The 14,793-nt window shown below is 37.5% G+C and overlaps 1 protein-coding gene across 7 annotated transcripts in view; it reads right to left on the bottom strand.

Moving 5' to 3' along the window:
• Positions 1-10,546, bottom strand: part of LOC120445602 (probable chitinase 10) — a 36,312-nt gene extending 25,766 nt beyond the window's left edge. For 5 of the 7 annotated variants that reach the window (XM_039626101.1, XM_039626105.1, XM_039626106.1 and 2 more), the window contains exons 1-2: positions 10,179-10,238; positions 9,429-9,483 (exon numbers count right to left, since the gene is read on the bottom strand). The gene's annotated coding sequence lies outside the window, so the exon portion shown is untranslated. Of the gene's footprint in view, positions 1-9,424; positions 9,484-10,002 lie in introns of all 7 variants that reach the window. The other 2 variants (XM_039626103.2, XM_039626104.1) reach the window with 2 other exon arrangements.
• Positions 10,547-14,793: the final 4,247 nt, after the last annotated feature.

Here is a 14,793-nt window from a genome sequence, read left to right as displayed (position 1 = left end):
TAGATGTAAATATTTATATTCACTGAGACCCACTGAGAAAAAAATATAACCAACGATATTTTTTCATGTATAGAGAGAATGACAACGCCTCGTCAGACGAGAAAGTGTTAGAAGAGTATAAGAAACTTTTAGAAACAAAAGTACAAAAACAAGCCAATAGGACTGCACACGCATTCTCGACGATAGGAATTCAGGAATTCAGCAAGTGTTACGAATGCAAGCAGAGCAGATTGCAAAAATGGAGGCCGCCATAGCCGGTGCGCTCCAAAGGCAGGGAGAGATATTCGAAGAGAAATTAGCCGCCATTGCGGGGGAGTTAAATTTGCTTAAAGGCAAAACTCCAAAAATCCAGATATACCGCGTAATTGAAATTTGACCAGGAAGCGAGTGCAACGAACCTCTCGACATGATAAAATCCGTCTCGGAATTTGACAGGCAACAAGAAAATTACGTTTTCTGGAGACAGGCCGCAGCTGCGGCATATTTAAACCTTACGTAGTCAGCAGCCGACATTACCAAGCTGTCGGAATTCTGAAAAATAAAGTTAGAGGCCCAGCGGCCGCCGTGCTAGCCTCATTTAACACTGTGTTCAATTTCCATGCGATAATAGCACGCTTAGACTTTACATACGCAAAAAAGACTCCGACACGTGTAATTAAATAAGAATTAAGTTTATCAAGACAGGGGGAATTACCCTTACTCAAATATTACGATGAGGTAGAACGGAAGCTAACGCTTCTAACAAATAAAACAGTTATGACACATGACGCGGCCACAGCAGCCGTCCTCAATGAACAACACAGAAATGACGCTTTACGTGCGTCACTGAAAATAGCCGTTTTTCCGGCACAACCACAGGACTTGCATCATCAAACTGGCTCGCTTAGACAGCAGTCTCGTCCGTATGTGGGAAACACCCAGAGCCAGCAGCCGCCACCAGAACCAATGGAGGTTGATAACTCAACTCGATACAGGCAGCCTGCTACTTGGCAAAGGGGCCAGTCCCACGGACTCAACAAAGAATTAACTTAATGCCAGAACAGGGGTCAGGAGAGGAAGACTATAACCAGGTGGCACATGAGAGGGTTGAACAAATAGGAGACGACCTCGACACAGACGACGTATGCAATTTTTTAGGGTAAGGGAGGGAAATCAAATTACTTATTGATACTGGCACTTCAAAAAATTATATAGCACCATGCCCAGGGCTTAAAGGCATTGCGGCAGTAGAAAAACCGTTTAGCGTTATGACAATTTATGACCATACAAGAACAATATAGAACATATAGAACAAAAGTGCCTAATTTCTCTGTTTAATGTACGGTCACATTTTGTTATACTTAAAGTTCTTAAGGACTTTGATGGAATCATCGGGCTTGACTTACTTAAACAAGTGAATGCAAGACTCGACCTTACCAAAAATATACTAGAAACTAGTAACAGGGTAGAAAAAATCCAATTCTCCAAAACCGACAACGTTAACCTCATCCAAATAGACGACAAGGACGTCCCACCGGCAATAAAAGCCGCTTTTGACAATATGATAGCAAACAAGAGAGAACGCCATAGTCGAGTTCCCTGACTATCTGATACCCGTTACTCAGCTAGTGGATGTGCGAAGAAGAAATTTCAACACTGACAGTTTTTGGCGGTTTGTGGGCGTTAGAGTGGGCGTGGCAACAAGTTTTTTGGCAAATTGATAGAAATTTACAAGACTAATACAAAAATGAAAAAATATCAAAACATTTTTCAAAAGTGTGGGAGTGGCAGATTTGGGCGGTTTGTGGGCGTTAGAGTGGGCGTGGCAACATGAATCGACAAATTTGCGCTGCTTCTATGTCTCTGGAGTCTGTATGCTTAATCTAAACTTTCTAGCTTTTGTAGTTCCTGAGATCCCGACGTTCATACGGACGGACAGACGGACATGGCCAGATCGACTCGGCTATTGATCCTGATCAAGAATATATATACTTTATTGGTCGGAAACGCCTTCATCTGCCTGTTTCATACTTTTCAACGAATCTAGTATACCCTTTTACTCTACGAGTAACGGGTATAAAAATTGTAGGGCCTTCGCCGACACAGATGAAGCCCTACCATACAACATAAATACAATGGCAACCGTGAAAACAGACGGAGAGCCGGTATACTCTAAATCATACCCGCACCCCATGGGCGTAACGGAATTTGTAAACGCGGAGGTTAAACAACTTCTAGCGAATGGCGTAATAGGGCCATCCCGATAGCCCTACAACAACCCGACTTGGGTTGTAGATAAAAAGGGATTTGACCAAAACGGGGTAAAAAAGAAACGGTTGGTTAACGACTTTAGAAAGTTGAACCAAAAAACCGAGGATGATAGGTATCCTATTCCTTCGATTTCGACTATGTTGTCAAATATGTGGAGTCAAAATATTTCTCAACGCTCGACCTTAAAGCGGGCTTTCACCAAATCGAGTTAGCAGAGAAAGACCGAGAAAAAACAGCTTTCTCGATAAACAATGGCAAATTTGAGTTTTGCAGATTACCATTCGGGCTTAAGAACGCCCCAAGTATTTTTCAGAGAGCTATAGATGACGTGTTAGGAGAAGGAATCTCGAAGATATGCTACGTGTATGTCGACGATGTTATTATTTTCTCAAAAACAAAAGAGGACCATTTCAAAGACATACAGTGGGTCCTCGGAGTTTTTCAAAAAAAAGGTACAAGCCATAAAGGAGTTCCCCGTGCCAAAAAACTCTTTTTGATCTCAGATATTTTCTGGGTTCAGCAAGTTACTACAGGTGTTTTATCAAAAACTTCGCGTCAATCGCAGGCCCCCTAACGGGAATCCTTAAAGAGAAAACGGGAAAACAAGCAAGTATCAGTCAAAAAAAATTAATATCAATATGACTGAAGAACAAAAAACAACATTTAAGAGGCTAAGAGAGATACTGGCATCAGAAGATGTTCTTCTTTCATACCCAGACTTTAAAAAACCATTCGACTTAACGACGGATGCATCTGGGTACGGACTTGGAGCGGTATTATTCCAAGACAAGCGCCCAATTACAATGATATCGCGCACGCTGCGTGATAACGAAAAAAATTTTGGAACCAACGAGCGAGCGCTTCTCGCCATAGTTTGGGCGCTTAACAACCTTCGTAATTACATATACGGTGTAAAAGAATTGCGCGTCTACACCGACCACCAACCACTTTCGCCATCTCGGACAAAAATCCTAATGCGAAGCTAAAACGTTGGAACGGGATTATCGAAGACTATGGGGCGAAACTTATTTACACGCCAGGAAAAGAAAACCTAGTGGCAGACGCGTTATCTCGTCAGAACGTAAACGCATTAGAAGACTCAAACGAGTCAGACGCATTATCTTGCCAAAGCAAAACGGTTTGTAAGGACACATACGAGTCAGACGCAGCCACAATACATAGCGAAGAATCACTGACCCATACCATCGACACAACAGACAAGCCAATTAATTGTTTCAGGAATCAGATCATTATAGAAGAAGATACAAATTCTTCAGTGAGTAACCGTATTCTCTTTAAAAACAAAATGAGGCACGTGCCTCCGACCGGGAAAACCTTATAAACACCATTAAAGATGTTGTGAATGCGGAAGTCGTCAATGCAATACATTGCGTCCAATCCTAGCATTTATTCAACACTCACTAATTGAAGCATTCCCAAATACCACATTTAGATATTCAAAACATGTGGTGCAAGCTATTACAGACAAAACGGAACAAAGGGAAATCGCCACAGCCGAACACAATAGGGTCCATCGCGCATCCCAAAAAAATGTGAAACAGATCTTGCGAGAATACTTCTTCCCAAACATGCTTCGCCTAAAAACGGAAACGGCATCTAACTGCAAGATCTGTTCTATGGCTAAGTATAGTCGACAGTATAGTCGACATAAAATCGGACAGACGCCAATTCCCTCTTATGTTGGAGAAATGCTCCACATCGACAAAATTTTCAAATTCGCCATTGTACAAGCAAATGCATCAAGGGCAATCGTGGACGTAAAGTAACCAATATTAAATAAAGCCAAGTTTTTTCCAAACATATAAACCATCTATTGCGACAACGAAAGGTCACTAAATTCAGAAACAATTAAAATTGTTGAGGAGGACTGATTTAACATTTCTATCACAAACGCGCCACCTTTACATAGCACTTCCAACGGACAAGTAGAACGGTTTCACAGTACACTCGCGGAAATAGCCCGGTGCCTGAAAAAGGGATAAACGACACTACAGAGCTAGTTCTATTATCAACTGCCAGGTATAATAGAACCATACATTTGGTAACGGACAAAAAACCAATAGAAATAATACACTCAACACCAGTAGAATTCGGGAAAAAAAAATCAGCGAGAAAATTCAACAAGCACAGCATAAAAGCTTGGAATAAGAGAGGACACCTACAGCACTCGACGAACATGACGACTTATGAAGACTACGCTGACCAGACAGAAACGATGACGAGGACATTTACGGACGACCACAGGGCAACGGCTATAATGACGGACCTGACACATATTCGCAAGTTGATCACAACCGTAAAATTTCACCATAAAAATACTAGGAGCATAAATTTAATGGGGACTGCACTAAAAGTTATCGCCGGTAACCCCGACTTTAGGATTGTAATTACAGATCTTGAGAATATTTTAATGGACCTAACCCTAGCTAAACTTAACGTTGCAAGTCCAGCGATACTGGACGACTCTGATATTGGCGAATTAAAAGACGGACAGCCTAATGACATTAGCGTAATAGAATAGAAGTAGCATTAATGTTTTCCAAAATTCTGAAACTTGACATTTCCTCATTAAATTTCCTAGTCCTAAGCTTAGGTGTAAAAAGATAACTGTCTTCCCAGTTCGGCGCCATAAAATATCCTAACCTGGTAGCTGAATGCCCGACACGAAACATCACCATCGGCCAATGCAGGACGACAGTCGGTGCGACTTTCTGCAGGGAGCTCCAAAGCGGCACCTGCGCCCAGCAGATAATTTCCGGAGCTATTGCTCACTGTTTCACGCTTCCGGGTCACCATAGTTGACCACGGCACCCTGATCATAAACGACGCCGTAACCGACGGTCAAGGACGAGAGCAAAAGGTATCAGGAACCCACCTGGTAACCTATTCCGATAGAGTGGCACTCACAGGAACCTGGTTCATCAACCACCTGGGAAACTCGAAAAAGAAACCCGCTGTCTTGGCCATGGCCACGGTCAACTTTACGGCCCACCAGAACCGGCAGAGTCTCTTATTTCTCCACGAGTTAAGTTTGAGGAACCTCCACCACATAGAGAAGAACTAACTTCAGGCTCCCTCCTCAGCAACTCACTCGCCGTACTCATCGCCTTCCTACTGTGCTCTACCGTCTAGCTCGGATACCACCACCTGAAGGTCAGGAGGCGAACAAAACTGGCACTGATGTGGAGCTAGCAGGTCACCGGGACGGCGACCACTTGAAAGGGGAAGAAGTTAGCACAGGCGGTTCTAGCGGAGAGAAACTGCCGAATTGCAGGCCACCATGTCCAGTGGCTTGCACGCGCATTGGAGAAAGTGCTGATCGCGCATTCCAAGGGCAATTGCCCGGAGCCCGGTCGGATATCGGAATGCTGGAGCTTCGGAGACTGCGCTGCAGCGAGGCAGAGGCCTCAAGCTGGGAAACGGGTTGCTCTTTAAGTTAGTCTAATTTTGTACTCCGGGGCTTAACAGTCTCGACATTTTAATTTAAACCCTCGCCCCAACGAGAGAGCGGATAATGTAGATATCAAATATTAAACTAACAACCAAGTGATTTGTTAACTTATATATATTCCTGATCAAACGCCCAACACTGTATTGCCATTTTCTATCGGTATGTCAAAAATTGTTGTCGCCCACTGTAACTGCCAAAACTATCGCTTCCCCGCCTGTGAAAAATTTGTTGATTTTAAAATTTTATAATTTTTTGCCTACTTTTATAGTTATGCCAAAGATGCAGATTTCAGAGACAAAGACGCAGCGCAACTTTGTTTCCTGGTGTTGCAACGCCCTATCAAACGCCCAACACTGTATTGACATTTTCTATCGGTATGTCAAAAATTGTTGTCGCCCACTGTTACTGCCAAAACTATCGCTCCCCCGCCTTTGAAAAATTGGTTGATTTTTAAATTTTATAATTTTTGGCCAACTTCTATAGTTATGCCAAAAATATTTTATTTTTTCTCAGCCGAAAGCCACTGCAGCTATGGCTGATACCTATCCTGTACCTTAGTTTTACAGTTGGGGATGGGGTGTTTCCCCCCTGGCCCGTATTCCCTGTCGCCGGGCCTGGACTTATGCTGTTGGTAGGCTGTTTCTTATTAACTGTTATTATTAACTGTTGTACTTTTGACATTTCAAAGAGCAATGGCTAGTTAGATTTTGCGTATGGATGCCTTTTTAAAATTTTCTATGCGCTTTAGCATTTCTTTAAACTACGATCGTATTTTACACTTTATGAGTGTTTTGCGTGTAAGTTTTGTGGTATTGTATTGTATGTGCTTTGTTCTTACTTGTTCAATAAAGATAAGGTATTTTGTCAATGGAATTGTGGTGGTTTTTACAATTAATTAATTAAGGGTCTACATTCTTTGTTTACGTGGGTGATATTGGAACAGTTTTTGCGTTTGCATTTTTGGTTTTCTTCAGTATACTAGATTCCTTAAAAATAATTTAACAGGTAGAATTTGGGTTTCGACTATAAGATATATATATTCTTCATCACGATCTCTAGCCGACTCGATCGGGCCATGTCCGTTTGACCGTCCGTCCTTCCGTCCGGGAACTTCGGGATCAATGGAACTATAAAAGCTAAAATATTACGACTAAACTGCCAATCCCTCATCGTAGAAAACTGCCCAATTTTGTTTTTCATATTGATATTTGTCCTGAAAACTTCTATGAACATGCCAACAAAGTCTGTGCCACTGTAACGCACAATATTTGCATGCCTAGCACTTAATTTTTTTTAATTCTATTATTATTATTATTATTTGTCAAAAGAATTTCGAAATTTCTTCTCGCACATTAACAGTCACATTAACAAAACTCTTTTACTTTCTGCAACATACATCGGTTTACTCGGTATACATCACTTTTTTGACATGAAAAAAAAAAAGCGAGAACACTATAGTCGAGTTCCCCGACTATCTGATACCCGTTACTCAGCTAGTGGAAGTGCGAAGGAGAGTCTTCAACACTGACGGTTTGAGGGCGTTAGAGTGGGCGTGTGAAAACGTTTTTTGGCAAATCGATCAAAATTTAAAAGACTAATACAAAAATGGCAATATATAAAAACATTTTTCAAAAGTGTGGGCGTGGCAGCTTTGGTCGGTTTGTGGGCGTTAGAGTGGTCGTGTCAAAAAGTTTTTTGGCAAATCGATAGAAATGTACAAGTCAAATTCAAAAATGAAAAAATATCAAAACATTTTTTAAAAGTGTGGGCGTGGCAGTTTTGGTCGGTTTGTGGGCGTTAGAGTGGGCGTAGCAAAAAGTTTTTTTGGCAAATCGATAGAAATTTATAAGACTAATAGACTAAAAATGAAAAAATATCAAAACATTTTTCAAAATTGTGGGCGTGGCAGTTTTGGGCAGTTTGTGGTCGTTAGAGTGGGCGTGGCAAAACTCTTTTTGGCAAATCGATAGAAATTTTCTAGACTAATAAAAAAATTTAAAAAATCAAGAAATTTTTTCAAAAATGTGGGCGTGGCAGTTTTGGGCGGTTTGTGGTCGTTGGAGTGGGCGTGCCAACATGGCCAAACCTGCGCTGTGTCTATGTCTCTAGAGTTTGCATTCTGAATCTTAACCTTCTAGCTGTTAAACTTCCTGAGATCTGGATGTTCATATGGACGGACAGGCAGACGGACATGGCCAGATCGACTCGGCTATTGATCCTGATCAAGAATATTAACACTTTATATGGTGAGAAACGCTTCCTTCTGCCTGTTACATACTTTTCAACGAATCTAGTAACTGATTCTAAGAAAGCTAATTGATATAGAATTATCAAATTAAAACTGAAATGATATGTTTAAAAAAATTTGTGTATACCGATTTCAGAACTGTATGATTAAAATCAAGATAAAGCGGTATAGTCGAGATCCTCGACTATCAGATACCCGTTGCTCAGATAGTGACAATGGAAAGGAGAAATTTTGACATTTTCTTTTGATCATCCATTTTCTATTGATTCTCCAGAGACATAGTTTGTCGATTCATGTTGCCACGCTCACTCTGACGCCCACAAACCGGCCAAAACTACCACCCCCTACACTTTTGAAAAAACCGACCAAAGCTGCCACGCCCACACTTTTGAAAAATGTTTTTATATTTTGTCATTTTTGTATTAGTCTTTTAAATTTCTATCGATTTGCCAAAAAACTTGTTGCCACGCCCACTCTAACGCCCTCAAACCGTCAGTGTTGAAGACTCTCCTTCGCACTTCCACTAGCTGAGTAACGGGTATCAGATAGTCAGGGAACTCGACTATAGCGTTCTCTCTTGTTAATCGTGAAATGCTTTACTCGGTAAACAGTGTACACTAATTGGTATACACTAATTTTTGTAAACATTTAATTTTGTTTATCTATATATAATATATAAAATGCTTTGCCCTCAATGACTGACTGATATATCACAGCCATGGCCAAACCACATGTCTTAGAGACTTGAAGTTTTTTTTTTTAAATCAGAAAAAAAATGTCTGATTCGTATGGGTATTTTAATTTTTTAATTCCACCTGCAACCTATTTTAAATGCAAGCTCGCTAAGCAAGCATTGAAAACGTTCAATGCGTGTGTACGCATACATACACAATTTTAGCGTGGGCAACTGAAAGGGAGCCAGAAAAAAAAGTTAGACTCGACTGCAAAGGGAGCCACGGCATTTATTTTTGTGTTCGCTGCCGTGCGAGCAAAGTCGCGAGTGTTGATGTTGTTTTGTTCCCGTGAACGAAGCAGTAATTTATATTGCGTTATTTGTCATACATACATAATAACGCTCCTTCAATTTACTCAACTCATACTGAATTGAATGTGTTGGCAACGCGCACATCTGTGCATAAAAGATCTGAATAGAAACCCTTTCTTATTATTCTTCGATCAATAGCGGGCCCTCTAGTAATTTGATAAAACTATATCACTTAACTCTATGGAAGTTAACAGTGATATATTAACAGTCGAAAAATTAACTATAAATACTATGCAATAAAATATAGTTTCGTTGTAAGTAATCATTAATTTTTTTAATTCGGTAAAGCCCAGTTTTTTATATATTAAGTATACAATTACATCAAAAATCTAATTGTTTTATCTTTTACAGTGCCAAACGTTATCCAAATAATTGTTTGTTCAAATAAAATAAAATAATGATGTCTTACTCACGTAATATAAATCCTATGTTGCCATTGCTGATTATCCTTGTTGCTTTGGTTCTTAACTATGAATAAATAAATTGTTCAGTTTTTTCTAAATAATTGTGAGCTAGGTCGAGTATTTCTGATTTATGAATCTATTTTTATTAAGCATAAGAGACTATTGACATAAGAATACTATTTTTTAACTCGTTTTGTTACCATACTAATATTTTTTCTTCAACTTATTTTCTTTTCAAAACAAATAATTATTTAGCTAATATAAACCGGTTTGTTTATTTGGTGTCAAATTATTTTAAATTATTCTTCGTGATCCCAGACCATTTACGACCGCGAATCCATTAATAACAAGAGGCAGTTAGAAGCGTATGGGTGAGTTAAAATAAAACCAAAATCAAAAAGAGGTTTAACAAGTTTTGAGTTACTGGGCAGGGAACCAAGTCGGGTTTCGGTTGTTTGTGAGAGTTCATTGAACGCTAAGAACTTTAAATAGTGTTTATATCCTCGTTTTGCTTTCACAATGTAACAACAGGGAATTCGAATTATTTCGTTTATATTTATGGTTGATCAAGTATTTTACTTACTTGTCTTCCATTACAAACTTTTATCTTGCTATTCACTTATTCACTATTTCTTATGTTCTTTACGTACGTCTGTAGACATTTTCGTTGGCATTAAGGTATCAATAAAAGTACACTTGCCATGGAGTCACGGGTATGAACTAAAGGCACACTTTTAGAAAAAATCTACCAATTCTTACTTTTCTATGCACGCCCTTACTCAGATGCTCAAGGCGTTAACAACCTTTCACATGTGCGATCAATGAAGAACTGTAGGTGGTTGAGCTGAGGAAGCTTCTATTTATACTTATACATTTAAAAAAAAAAAGAAGCGAATGACACCAGGAGAGCGAAACCTTACTGACTCCGAAGAGTTCTATATATCTTTCTCTGAAAGCTACTCACAAAGATTCCAAGTGTCGTATATTAACTGGATGTTTCCGTCCAACAGCTATGAGAAAGCGAGAAGCCAATATGTGGCAGGACTCTTTGTCAAGGCCTCTTATCATCAAGTTACATACTTATATTGACTAAACAAATAGTGTGATGATCTCTTTAAATAACAGCAAAGCTTTCGACAAATTAATGACTATTTAATTGTTTAACATTTCCTAATATGAATACATTAAATTTATTTTAAAGGAAAGAAGACGAGTTAATTTAAAGTTTTTATTAAAAAAGGTTGAAAGATTTATAAGAAGTTAAATCGATTTTATTATCAAAATATATAAAATCAATTTCTTAATTTTTAATTCTTACACGAATGCCTAAGAAGAGCAGAACCAAAAACACACCACACAACTTTAAATCGCTTCTTGTAGAGTCCATCTGTCCGCATAAACGCTGTGATCTCGGGAACTGTAGAAGATAGAATGTTAGGACTAAGCACGAAGATTCTAAAAACATAGATTCCATTTTAACGGTCACAAAAACCATAAAAAATATTCATTTTTTTTAACATTTTATTATTCGCCTTGCCAGTTTCTATAGATATGCTTATGACATTTGGCCACGTCCACTCTGACGCCCAAAATCCGTCCAAAACTGTCACGCTCACATTTTGTCTTTTTTAAATTTAATTGCCCATTTCAAAAGATGTTTCAAACATTTTTTGGACACGCTCACTCTGAACCGCAAAACGGTAATACACAATTTTTTTAGATAAAGTGATATTGTTTATTAAAACACTCATCTTAATAATTATAACCATTACTCGTAGAGTAAAAGGGTATACTGGATTCGTTGAAAATTATGCAACAGGCAGAATGAAGCGTTTCCGACCATTTAAAGTATATGTATTCTTGATCAGGATCAATAGCCGAGTCGATCTGGCCATGTCCGTCCGTCCGTCTGTACGTCCGTATGAACGTCGAGATCTCATGAACTACAAAAGCTAGAAAGTTGAGACTAAGCATACAGACTCCAGAGATAGAGACGCAGCGCAACTAAAAAAAGAGACAAAGAGAATATAAACAAGAAAGTTAACTTGATTCGATAATCAGAAGTTTAAATTTCCGTGCGATAATTATATATTAAAAAAAATAACCCGGAGCACGAGAGCATTTTATGATAAAAAAAAACAACGAAATTATGATTTTTACAAATATTTCCAATTAATATTTCGACAGTTTCTATAGGTGCTATATGAACTAGTAGTTAAATATTAATGATATTTAAACCTGAATTGTATATTGTATTGTAAGGTAAATATATTTTACTTCCGAATATTTCTACCCTGCAATAGAGATGATTTTTGACAGCGTTTCATGCAGATATGCCTAAGACCCTACTTTGTATAGAATCGTACATTACTGGTTATGCATATCGGCTCGGCTGTTGATAGTGATAAATTGCTTGGAATTTTCAATTCAGCCAAATAAGCATGCATGCTCTACAATATACAAAAATTTGTCGATTTAAGGAACCATTTAGACATGAGCCTATTTTTACCGGACGAACACAGGCAAGAATTTGATTGACATTTTGATACTTCATTAAAATTGTATAAAATTTTAGGTATTTGGTCTATTTCTTCTTCAATAATAATAATAATAAAGTCAATAATAAAGCCTTTTAATAAACCTTTCATAGCAGAAAAATGTTTAAAGTGTTGGCGCGTAAATAAATAAAACAATGTGTAATCACTTACTCTGGGTTCGAAAATTTAATTGGAACAAAATGACACCTTCGAACCAAAAATAGTAGAATAACGCCATACATATACATATACATACGTTTTTTTGCACACGATTTTTTGTGCTGGCTTTAGAGCTGGCTCCAATTCTCTCTTCATTTTTTATTTTAAAAGCCTGAAAGGAGTGCAACACTATTATTATCTTTGTAATTATTTTTATAAATTTTCAAACATACATACAGATGAACACACATACATCATAATCATATTAATGAAAAAAAAAATCAAAACCATAAATGTACAGTTATTGTATATATGAAATATTTTCTCAAAAAGTGTGTATCCACACGCTATAGTTTTGACCGCCATGGGAAGAAGGGCAAGCAAGCACGTACAAATGGTACATACGAAAAGAAGAACGACTAAAAAGATAGAAGCAGTAACGCGAAGTATTTTTGTTGTTCTATTGCGTTTCTGTTCGGATTAAGGCTTGTATTTTGCAAGTTGGTTGCACATAATTTATAATATGTATAATTTAATTTCAATTTAAATTTGCGTTTTTCTTTCCGTTTCCTTTTTCTTATTCTGCATTAAAATGTTTTAATGCAGTTATATGTACATATATTTTCTTCATATGAACATATACATATGTACATACATATGTTGCAGATCTTTACCTTTCCTCTACCAGGATAAATCGGTAAGGCTACTTATACTAAAATTTATAGACTTATTGTAGTTAAATAAAAAAAAATATGAAATATGTATTAAAGTATTTATTATTTTCTAGAAAAAATATTAAAAAAATGCTGATTTGCTGGATTAGTGAGGAGATTGTGCTAAGTAGTGCAAAATTAAGAAACTTTTAATTGTGTACATATTTTCGTAATTTTGCGCACAAAAATTTCGTGCTGCTCGTACTGTGGCTTTTTGACAAAGTTTTGAATTTAAATACATAGTGCTTTTATAAAAAGATATTCTCCGCCATATTTTTTTTAAAAAGATAAATTTTTTAAGGAAGAAAATGACACAAATGTAAGATGGAAAAAACTTACAATGCATCTGTTAATATAAAATATGGATTATATCATTAACTTGATTGCTTTAATAAAATGGCAAGCAACATTTACGTATTTGTTATTCGGGGTACTTAAAAAAAATGGAAGTGGAAAAAGCGTCTCTATGCCTTTTATATGTGTTACCGGAAAGTTGAAACACATAGAGACGCTTTTTTATTACAACATTAACATTGCTGAAAATATAGGTTTCGTTGTAATGGGTATTACTTATGATCAAGGAGGCAACAATAATGTACCTCATTACTTATGTGGTATACGCACATATCGAGTACACACTGTGTACCCATTGTGGCACTTAGTTGCAGTTTGTTTACGTAACCAAAAGTCTTAAGCATAAGTGGCTGGGCGTAGTATGACCACACACATGGTATGTGAATGGTCCAGTGCAGTGTCAGCATAATTATGCGTGAGAATATGTGCGCATACGATTCTCACGCTCGATCGCTACTCTCAGCGATCTAGTACATAAACTAAGCATATAAAAAAGCCGATCCTCTTCCGGCAGCGCAGTTGCACGGCATTAGGTTAAGATATACATATGAAAACCTTTAAATGTAAATCAGACCAAGAATGACGGATGACTAAGGCAGACGCCTTTTAACTTCCTTTTTTATAACAAACAACACTTTATTAAACTCAAAACCAAATGAATAATTATCTAAACATGGCGACCGCGACATAAGTTGGATTATACATCTGAATGTGCCCCGATCCCAGAGTGTAATTGTGATGCGATTGCCCCTGCGTTATTCAGATTCCTGTGAACCTGCTTCGGTCCCAATAGGAATGCTCCTGCACCGGCCCCCATCAGTAACCCGACAGCGTTTTATCGAACGCCCAACGTAAATTAAAAAAAAAAGAAATATCAAAAATTTTCTTCCACATTGTAATATTATGTATAACGTAAATTTAATAAAGAAAAAAAATGTATAGACTTAAGAAAAACTTTTGTAAATTGTAAGCCAAGCTGTTCCAAGCTGCAGATTTTAATTTACAATTTTAAAAATTTGTAAATCCACGCCAGTCAGCGATCAATACAATAATGGGTACAATAACTTAATTATAATCAGAACAATGGGTACAATGATCGGTACAATGCACAGTGGTTGCACTTGTAGGAAACCGCGGCCATAAATAGTTCCCGTTGAGATATCGTTATGAAATTTTTCCCAAAAATCTAAAAAAAAAATTTTAACATGTAGTAAACATGTATATTAGCCAAATCGGACGACGTTATCTTATAGCTCCCATAGTATTGCTAATATGCCGATGGTGTGCAAAAACACTTCCAGTTGAGTTGCAGGTCCCATAAATATAAACAAATTAAAAATCTCCAGTTCTTTCAATTATATATGTATAAGAAAAAATATATTTCTTAATAAGAATTTGAATGCAAAAACTTAACTAATATCAGTCGATAAAAAAAAAGAGATTTATTTTGTTTCACACTATAAACTAATGCGTATACTTAATGAGTTCAATTCGGGTGTTTGAATCTAACTGACTCGCTACTGCGAGGGCATTTCCTTTTTATAATGTAGCGCTTGTAAGACGCCGCAGTCTGCGTTGGTTAATGTAGCTGAGATTTATTCTTAAATCTAT

This window comes from Drosophila santomea, chromosome 2R (genome assembly GCF_016746245.2).
Source record: "Drosophila santomea strain STO CAGO 1482 chromosome 2R, Prin_Dsan_1.1, whole genome shotgun sequence".
Lineage (NCBI taxonomy): Eukaryota > Metazoa > Arthropoda > Insecta > Diptera > Drosophilidae > Drosophila > Drosophila santomea.
Note: the sequence above shows the minus strand (reverse complement) of the source record. Positions and strands in the feature narration are given on the sequence as shown.